This window comes from Mustela nivalis, assembly GCF_964662115.1.
Source record: "Mustela nivalis genome assembly, chromosome: 11".
In the NCBI taxonomy this organism is placed as follows: Eukaryota; Metazoa; Chordata; class Mammalia; order Carnivora; family Mustelidae; genus Mustela; species Mustela nivalis.
This window is the reverse complement of record NC_139030.1, coordinates 54342071-54351160: the sequence shown is the minus strand read 5'-3', so window position 1 is coordinate 54351160 and position 9090 is coordinate 54342071. Positions and strand designations below refer to the sequence as shown.

General features: G+C 36.7%; 1 long non-coding RNA gene across 1 annotated transcript in view; it reads right to left on the bottom strand.

The window, feature by feature from the left end:
- Nucleotides 1–244: 244 nt before the first annotated feature.
- Nucleotides 245–9090, bottom strand: part of LOC309844401 — a 29854-nt gene continuing 21008 nt past the window's right edge. The window contains exon 3 of the long non-coding RNA XR_014300664.1: nt 245–776. This is a non-coding gene — a long non-coding RNA (uncharacterized lncRNA). The remainder of the gene's footprint in view (nt 777–9090) is intronic.

The window sequence follows — 9090 nt, the reverse complement described above, 5'->3', positions numbered from 1 at the left end:
TTGAGGAAATAGTCACAGAAAGCCTATGGGTCTCATTCATGTCACATGACAGATACCTTAGAGAACGAGCACCGATCCCTGGTCTGCTCACCTTTACATCTTGTGATCTTCAGATGGGCTCCAGTGACATGAACATAACGTGAATGAGGTAGAATAGAAATCTGTGTCAGAGTGGAAACAAGTGGATGTTTTAAGGTCATTAAACTTCCTTACTCTAACTGGAAAAATAAAGTCATGGGGCTTCTGTTTGTCCATTTTATTTATTTATTTATTATTAGCCTTGGGGACAGGAAAAATAAGAAATGGAAGTGAGCAAGATCATTAAAGTAGAGCGCAGCTTGGATTTGCATGTTGTAGGTGAGAGAGTCACCACTGCCTATGTCCAGTCACACTTTGCACATTTTGCTTTGAAGACTTGGCTGACTTTTCCTGGCAGAGGTCTTGTGTAAGGGAAGCAAACAGAAACAAAAGACTACCTCCACTGCAACAAGGCTAAGTGAAATGTGTGTCCAGCCCAGGCTACCCAATCACAAAAGGATATGTGATTAGTTGACTATTTTGATATGCCACTGGTGACTGGCTTGAAGTCTGCTTTCCTCATGGGAGATTAACCTGAGATCTGCCCAGGCCCCTTGAGGCTGCACACTTCTCCGCAAGACTGCTGGCATGCCCCGAGAGTAGTTGGACGTGGCCGCTCAGTCTAGCATCATGATGTGCAGTATCTTGCTCAGCTGACTTCATCTCCCTTTCCTCCTCAGAGCCGCTCTGTGATGATTCTGAGGTGAAGAGACAGATAATTGAACAGTGAGATTGAGTCCTGTGTGGTAGAAAGTTAGAAAAGATATTCCTTCCTTATAAACTTGGAAGTGAAAAGAAAACCCAACAATCAGAACCTTGTATGCACAGCAAATGAAGCCAGAGATGTTTGCGAACAGCCCCGCTCTGTGTGAACCAGAAGGCTACTGGCCAGAACACTCAGAGACAATACTTCAGATGCAATGCTACTATCAAGTAGTAACTTATTTACAAAACTGCAATCTATTAATTTCACACCTGCTTACTCAGTATAAAAAGAAAACCACACCCCTGGGAATAAAAATACATTATGTTTATTTAAAAAATAAATTAATTAATTTAAAAAATTTAAAAAAAAAATTTAAAAAAAGAATACCACAAATCCACATATGAAAATGTACTTGAGCACAAAATTCTATATTCGTTTTTCTCAATTTTTCCTAATTTTTCCAGGAAAAAAAGAAATCAGTCTAAGCAAAACATTTCTTTAGTTCTCTATAATGACCATTTATATTGCCTAAATTACCAGGCAAATCCTTGATCTTCTATCTGCTTCTGGTGGGCTACATCACATACAGTACTTACTATATTTTAAGTTAACCAAACATAAACAGAAGAATGGCACATTGAATAAGCCATTTATTTTGAAAGAATGAATAATGGGACAAGACACTCAATTGTTTAAACCATATATACAGACTTTACCACTCAAATCAAACAATTTTTGACCAGATTATAGTCAAAGTCATTGTGGAATATGCAAGATAGAAGAGACACAATTCCACATAATCTAACTCAATAATTCAGCTGACTTACTTGTCAAGTTACTTTTTTGTTCAAGAAATCTAGTTAATCTAAGACAAAATAGATCACAAATTACAACAAAAGAAGACCAAACAATATCTTGATCAACACTGAAAACTCCCCATATCCCAGTATTAACTTTATTATTGAAAAGTAAGCATACGAATTAACACAGACATTTCAGTGTATCATTTAATTTAATAACAGATATGTTATATGCATTTTAGTAATGAATTCCTTCTTTCTTCCTAGAACTTGATCCCAAATTTTAGATACACATCTTTAGCATTGACTTCCCAGGTGGCAACACAGTGTTTGAAAATATCCTGGTGGACCTATAAACTGTGGTATGCCCAAACAACACAAAATAGATGTATCTGCCTTAATGCATGGCCACACACTTAGGGGCTTAAAACAACACACGTTCATTATCTGTGGGTCAGAGTCTGACATGGGTCAGATGGAGCTAAAATGAAAGTGCTGGCAGAGCTGCATTCCTCCCTTGAGGTTCTGGGGGAGAATCCTTTTTTTTTTTTCCCCCTCCATGCTTTTCCCTACTTCTAGAAGCTTGCATTCTTGGCTCATGGCACTCTTTCCCCAGCTTTACAGCCAGCAATATCATCTCACTCCCCTGTTTTGTCCAGTTATATCTCCTGAACCAACCATGGAAATGTTCTCACTTTTAAGAACTAATTTGATTAGGTTGGGCACACCTGGATAATTCAAAATAGTCTCCCCATCTCAAGATCTCCACATTTAATCACTTCTGCAAAGCCTGCCTCACCATGTACATATTTTTGGGTGTCAAGGATGAGGATTTAGTACATGCACATTTCTGAAGAGTAGTTTCCTACCTACCAAAATAGAGCTTTTGGGTTTGTAAATGCTAACTTGTGAATATACAGGACTCTTGAAGATTTTAATTCATTTTTACTATTCATTCATTTACTCATACATTTAGGAAACATTAACAAAACAGCTATGGTAAGTAATATACAAATGAAAATACAGACAAGTTAGTGTACTCACTATTATGTCTTCTGACCTTTGATTTTCTTTTTTTTTTTTTTTTTAAAGATTTATTTGACAGACAGAAATCACAAGTAGAGAGAGAGGAGGAAGCAGGCTTCCCACTGAGCAGAGAGCCCGATGCGGGGCTCGATCCCGGGACCCTGGGATCAGGACCCGAGCTGACCTTTGATTTTCTACCGAGAGCCCTGTGTTAAAACTCTTTCCTCTACCTGAGATACCGTCTCTTGTGTAACACAAATTAAGTTCCTAAATAAATTCATCACGATTCACTTTAAGGGGCGCCTCCCTGGCTCAGTGGAGCTTAATCTTGATCTTGAGGTTGTAAGTTCGAGCCCCATGTTACAGATAAAAATTAGTTAAAAATAAAATATTTTTTAAAAAGACATTTCAAGTCCTACCTCTTCCATAAAACCTCCCCCCCCCGCCACTATCTCAGCTGTAAGAATTCTCCTCTAAAATTTTATAATACCTTATTTTTACAATTTAAAAATATTTTAGCTTGTTTGTAGGTATTAGTAAATATCCCCCTCTCTTTTCAGGGATTATAAATTCCTTTAGAGGGTGAACCATTCATATTTGAATGCAGAAGGAACCAAGAATAACAATCAGTTTATATAGACTTACCTTGCATATTTGTGGAAACTTTCTTTGTAAAAATATATTTGCTCATGGCATAAAATAGTAGAAGATATCAAGAAATTTAGGTTTGTTTCAAAGTTTTACCATATTTTTACAGGAAGAAAAATTGTAAGAAAAAGAGCAAAATAAATTAATTGGAGGTTAAGACCTTCATAGCAAGAAAAACCATGTGGTTTGCCAATTTATGAAGCCAAAATGGAGAATTATGGAGAAATTTCCCTGCAGATCTCTTGCTGCTGCCAAAGCTGACAGCCAAAATGAGGTTTATAGTCACTCATATTTTTCAACAATGTGCCTCACATTGCCAATATAGAAATGCTCCTCTGTGACCTTGAAAATGGCCTCATCTCTTTATCAGTTTTCCATCTAGTAAAATTAGATTCTTTTCCTTTACAGTAAGTTTTTACCCAAGTTTGCAAAATACAATTCCATTGATGAAACAAAAAAAAAACTATGCATTTTTCCCCCACTTTTTAAAATCAAAAAACTGAACCAATAAAGAGCTAGAGGGTGTACTTGAGACATGTACTTATAAATGATTTCATTTAAAGGATCTCTACAAATACCCATTCACTTTCATGTTCATTCTAACAGCTGTCTCTGCTTTGCTTACCCATTAAAGACTGGTTATGCCACATGCTCTGCTTTCTTCAACATCATTTTGAGTAGGTTTTAAACTTTTATTCACTTAAAAACATTTGTGTGGGTGTTGATTATGAATCTTTTTGAAATATGTCTCTACATCATGAAGTAAATTTTAAAATGCAAATTCTATCTTTAATTTTAAAAAGAAACTAATTAACTATTTGATTTTGATGCATGTTCTCATCTTAAAAAATCTTTTAAAAAAGGTTTTATTTATTTATTTGACAAAGAGAGATATCACAAGTAGGCAGAGATGGGAGGGAAGCAGGCTCCCTGCTGAGAAGAGAGTCCAATGTGGGGCTCTATCCCAGGACCCTGACATCATGACCTGAGCTGAAGGTAGAGGCTTAACCCACTGAGCCACCCAGGCTCCCAACATGTTCTCATTCTTGCTTAATTTAAAATCTGTCTTGGTAAATTTCAGCCAAGAAATAATTTGTTTTTATAACGAAAGTAAGAATTCAGAAAAGGTATCGGGAAGCTAGGCAATAATGACTGTTTTGATCCACATCTGAAGATCATTTTTAGGAGCTCTAATCAAAAAGAAATTGACCTCTGAACTTTGATGTCAGAACTGCTTTGGGCTCAAATCCCAGCTCTTCTACTAGCACAACATGTGGGTCCTTTAACTGTTTATTCTTTAGTTTCTTGATCTGGAAAATGGGAATAAGAGTTCTTCCTCGTTGGAATGTTAAGAGCAAATGAAGGGAAAATGCCCAGAAAATTTAGGCAAAGTGCCCAGATGGTTCTTGACACACAAGGACTAATTAAATCGTAGGTACTTCTTCATCCTGATGATAAAACAATTCCTTTCCTTGTAAACACACTTTAAAGTAGCAACAAATTAACATGAAAACATGATCTTCACCAAATTTGAACTATCTTACTATTGATTAGATTTATGGAAATTTATTACAGAACTTTCTTTGGGTTAGAACTATCTTGTTATCAGTTAGATTTATGGAAATGTATTGCTAATTTTTCTTTGGATTACATTTGATTTCAGCCAGGGAGATCATTCTATTTAATATATACAGGTAACATAAACCTGGATTTGGAACACAACAGTACACAAACATCAATGACTTTTCATAATAGAAACAAATACTGATAATGAAACCTCCCAGATCTTCACAAACATTTTAATATCATCATCTCAATATGGATATTTTATTAACAACATCATCAACAACCACAAATTTCAGAAAGAAAACCAGCTTGCTTTATCCATATGAAGTTAATTAAGTGTCTCTGATCTTTTGGATATCCCAACTTCTACTTTTTTAAAAACGTTAAGGTAATGTATCCCCTGTTAAGAGGGAAAAAAGAAAAAAAAAAAAAAGAAACCTGTTTCTTAATTTAGAAAGAAAGAAAGAAAGAAAGGCCCAACAACACCAGTTTTTATGTTGTGCCCTATCCAGCTGACACTGTCCTTTTGGAAAGCCAATGACTTGTTAGTACCCCTAGCAGCAGTGTGAACAGATGCGTCCCTGACAGGCGATGGATGGTCAGGGTCCATCTGGCCAGTGCAGCTCGGACAGAAATGATGTATACAGCTTCATCAGCGAATGACTGTCATCAATCGTGGGCCATGGGTAGCGTAAATGACAGCTACGCCGCAGCTGAGACCCCAGGTGTGAGCCTGAGGAGGACTGATTTAAGAATGCTGGGTAATCAGGAATGTATAGGCTCCTGGACTTTAATTTGTATCTTTAACCTCCTATAAATATCCCGCTATACTGTAGCAGGTATGTGTTTTTTAGTGTCTTGTCATGAAATTAGCTTCAAGATGAGGGCTGTTCTTTGCTCCCTCTTAAGTACTGATGACTTCAGTTCCCTGTTTCCATTACCAAATGCATGGAGTGTCCCGGCTACTGCACGGTGTGCCACACAATTTAATTATTACCTCATTGATTTTTCATGTATTTCAATTTTCTCCTTTAAGTCATAGCGGCTGTTCGGTTGGGGTGAGGCTTGTTTTTCTTTCCAAGATTTCCTTATGGAATCATTTGGAGTTAAAGATGTTTTTGTTTGCCTCTTCACCCCCCCCCCCCATTCTGCCTGCACCCCTCCTCTGGAATGTCTAACTGTGGCAGTCTGGTGGTAAACTGTACATGCAGACAATCCAGAAAGGAACCTTCCTGGTTTGCACCAGATCTTAAAAAGAGAACAATATTCCACTGCTTACTCACCAACAAAAGGTACCTGATTTTTAAATGGTCTCTCTTTAGTATGCATTAAAGATCATGCATAATTTGCATCTATTAGCATTTATTATACCACTGGCACTGGGGAAAGGAAAATGAAAACAATTATTGTATCCTCAGAGGACATTTCTTTACTTATAACTATTTTACAATAAATCATTTTTGCTTATCAGTTTACTGGATATGGCAAATGTAGAAACACTGGAGACCAAGGGGGTTCTAAAAGCCCAGGAATTTACAGAGCAGCCCCACATGTTTTCACTGAAAGCTCTTCAAATACTTCTAACTCATTAAAATGAATTATGTCAATTACCACCAGTAGATCTGGAAAACATTTGAATCTGATGCAAGAGGATTTTTTTTTTCTTCCAATACCACAGAAATTCAGTTTTCTCTAATAGAAGCGAATTAATGCAGCTTAGACAAAATCTGGATGGAAAAGGGGCCAACTTGCAAGAATAAATCTCAAAATGGGAATAAAGTTGGATCTCTTGTATTCTGACCATGTATTATGGTGTGAGAGGCTTGGAGAACTCAAGAGACCATCTGGTCTATTCCACTGATTTCAGCAAGGGTATACCAAAAGCATCCCAGACCCAAGAGAGGTTATTTTGTTTTTAATATACTCTCAGTGAGACTAGCACAAGAAATAATGTTGTGAACTCTTTAGGCATTCCTCTTCCCCCCTACCCCTACCCCCAAAACACAGATATTTCTACACCACTGGTCTTAGTGATATCCAAGGTCAGTATCCCACTCCAGAAAAGAAAGAGTGCATCCATTTTTTCTTTTATCTCTTATAAAGATGCTCTAAGTATTATTTCAGTGGCCAAAGTAAAACTCGCTATATCCTACAAAGAATTGTAAACAAAAATTTATAGTTATGTAAAGTTAGACACAGATAATATCAGAACAAAGCTGCAATATTTTGGAGGCAAATTTTAAGGACGTGAAGTGTCTTATTTGTGAATTGTAGAATAACATTAGAATAACGGAATCATCACAAAAATTAGTACTCATGATGGTGTTGAGAGATAAGGGAGACAGAGGGAAAGAGGAAAGAGGTCTTACTGAGTTACCAAAAAAAAATAATAATAATAAAATGCTATAGATACTTAGTTTTCAGACCTGAATAACATCCTGAACATAGCTTTAGGCATAGAATAGCATATCTCTCACTATTAAAGATAACACATCAAGTAATGCCTGCAGTTTGGAATCAAGACTGAACCAATCAGAGATGTCTCTTTATACTACTGAGCAGAAATCTAAAAAAATTGGCTTAGGATGGCAATGATAAGCATAAATAAATGAAGAGTTACTTCAAATATAATTAGAGCTGCAGTTCTCAGCACTGATCTGCATGGTTCACAAATATTGTCATAAGCTTAGATATTCACCAAGAGTTAATTTCTTACAATAAAAAATGTGATCTTGACAATAAAAGGTATCAGTCTGGAGGTGGGGCTGTACAAGCAGACAATACAGAAAGGAACCTTCCCAGTTTGCACCAGATCTTAAAAAGAAGACAATATCCCACTGCTCACTCATGACTTCATGAGTTTGCTAACTATTGGATTTGGCTTCAGATAGTATTTACTATTCAGACAGTCTATATATTTCAGTATGATAAATGTAGCTTTTAGAGGACATAATATAAAAGATATTTGTAGATAATCAAGTGCTTGTACAACTATTAGTAACCTTGGGTTTCTATAATTTCTACACTAAAGATTCTCCATGTCTATCTATCAAAAAATATTAGTATTTTTATGTAAGACTTCAAAAGTGACTCATTAGCTTTGGACCAATTTCCTCTCTCTGTCCCATCACTAAGTTGGAGAATGATTTTCCACCTGTTTATACTCCCATACCTACAGGGACAAGAGTAGCATACCTTCTGTACTTCTACAGGGATCCACTGTCCTTCCCATGCACTGTTCTCTCAAAACCAAGTTCTGATAAGAATCAAGGAAATAAGACAGAATCTTCCAGAAACACAATTTAAACATTTTAGTTCCTTAGTAAATGCTCTATTTTTGTATTTTTGGACCTTTTCCTTTTTTTCTTTCTTTCTTTTTTTTTTTAATTCTGAACTTTCATGAAAACTGCTGCTGTATCTCAGATATGGTTTTTTCCCTCTCTTTTTGGAATGGCTTTCCTAATCTAGAAAGACCTAGTAGGATTTAGTAAGTTTAGCAAGAATTCAGAGAAAAGGAGACATTAAGGTCATACAATTCTGTTTCTAGTTCAGACAACTGACATCTTAGGGACACCCTGGTCACCTGTAGGTGAAAAAAAATAGGGAGGAGTACAAGAATGGGGAGCTAGGGGTGCCTGGGTGACTCAGTGGGTTAACCCTCTGCCTTCAGCTCAAGTCATGATCTCAGGGTCCTGGGATTGAGCCCTGCATCAGGCTTTCTGCTTAGCAGGAAGCCTGCTTCCCCCTCTCCCTGCCTGCCTCTCTGCCTATTTGTGATCTCTCTTTCTGTGTCAAATAAATAAATTAAAAAAAAAAAAAAAAGAATGGGGAGCTAAAGTATCTGTTAATAATAATGTGTCTATTAGCCTGTGTCTCACTTGGGAACATGAGGTAGCTAAGGAAAGATTTGGGATTTCTGTCAGTACTAATGCTCTGTTTCTCTATTTAAAAATGCAGAAACATCCATTTTTCAGAAGAGGTGCACTGTTTCAGAATCAAGCCCTGAACCCTCCTTGTGATGATACCAGGTGGGTTCTAGGTTTGAGGTCATTTAAGGACCAGTGAGGGTTTTTGCATCTGTACTGAGGTTTATATCTTCAGCTGATCATTTGAAATAATTTATGGGAATGTGTATCTGCTCCTTCCTTAGGAAGGAGTTGGAAAATCTCTATAGATCCATTCAAGTCAGCATAGACTTATACATCAATTACTTGAAAGAAATTAGTGGAAGTTTAACAGAAACAGAAAGTATGAACTGTTTGATCA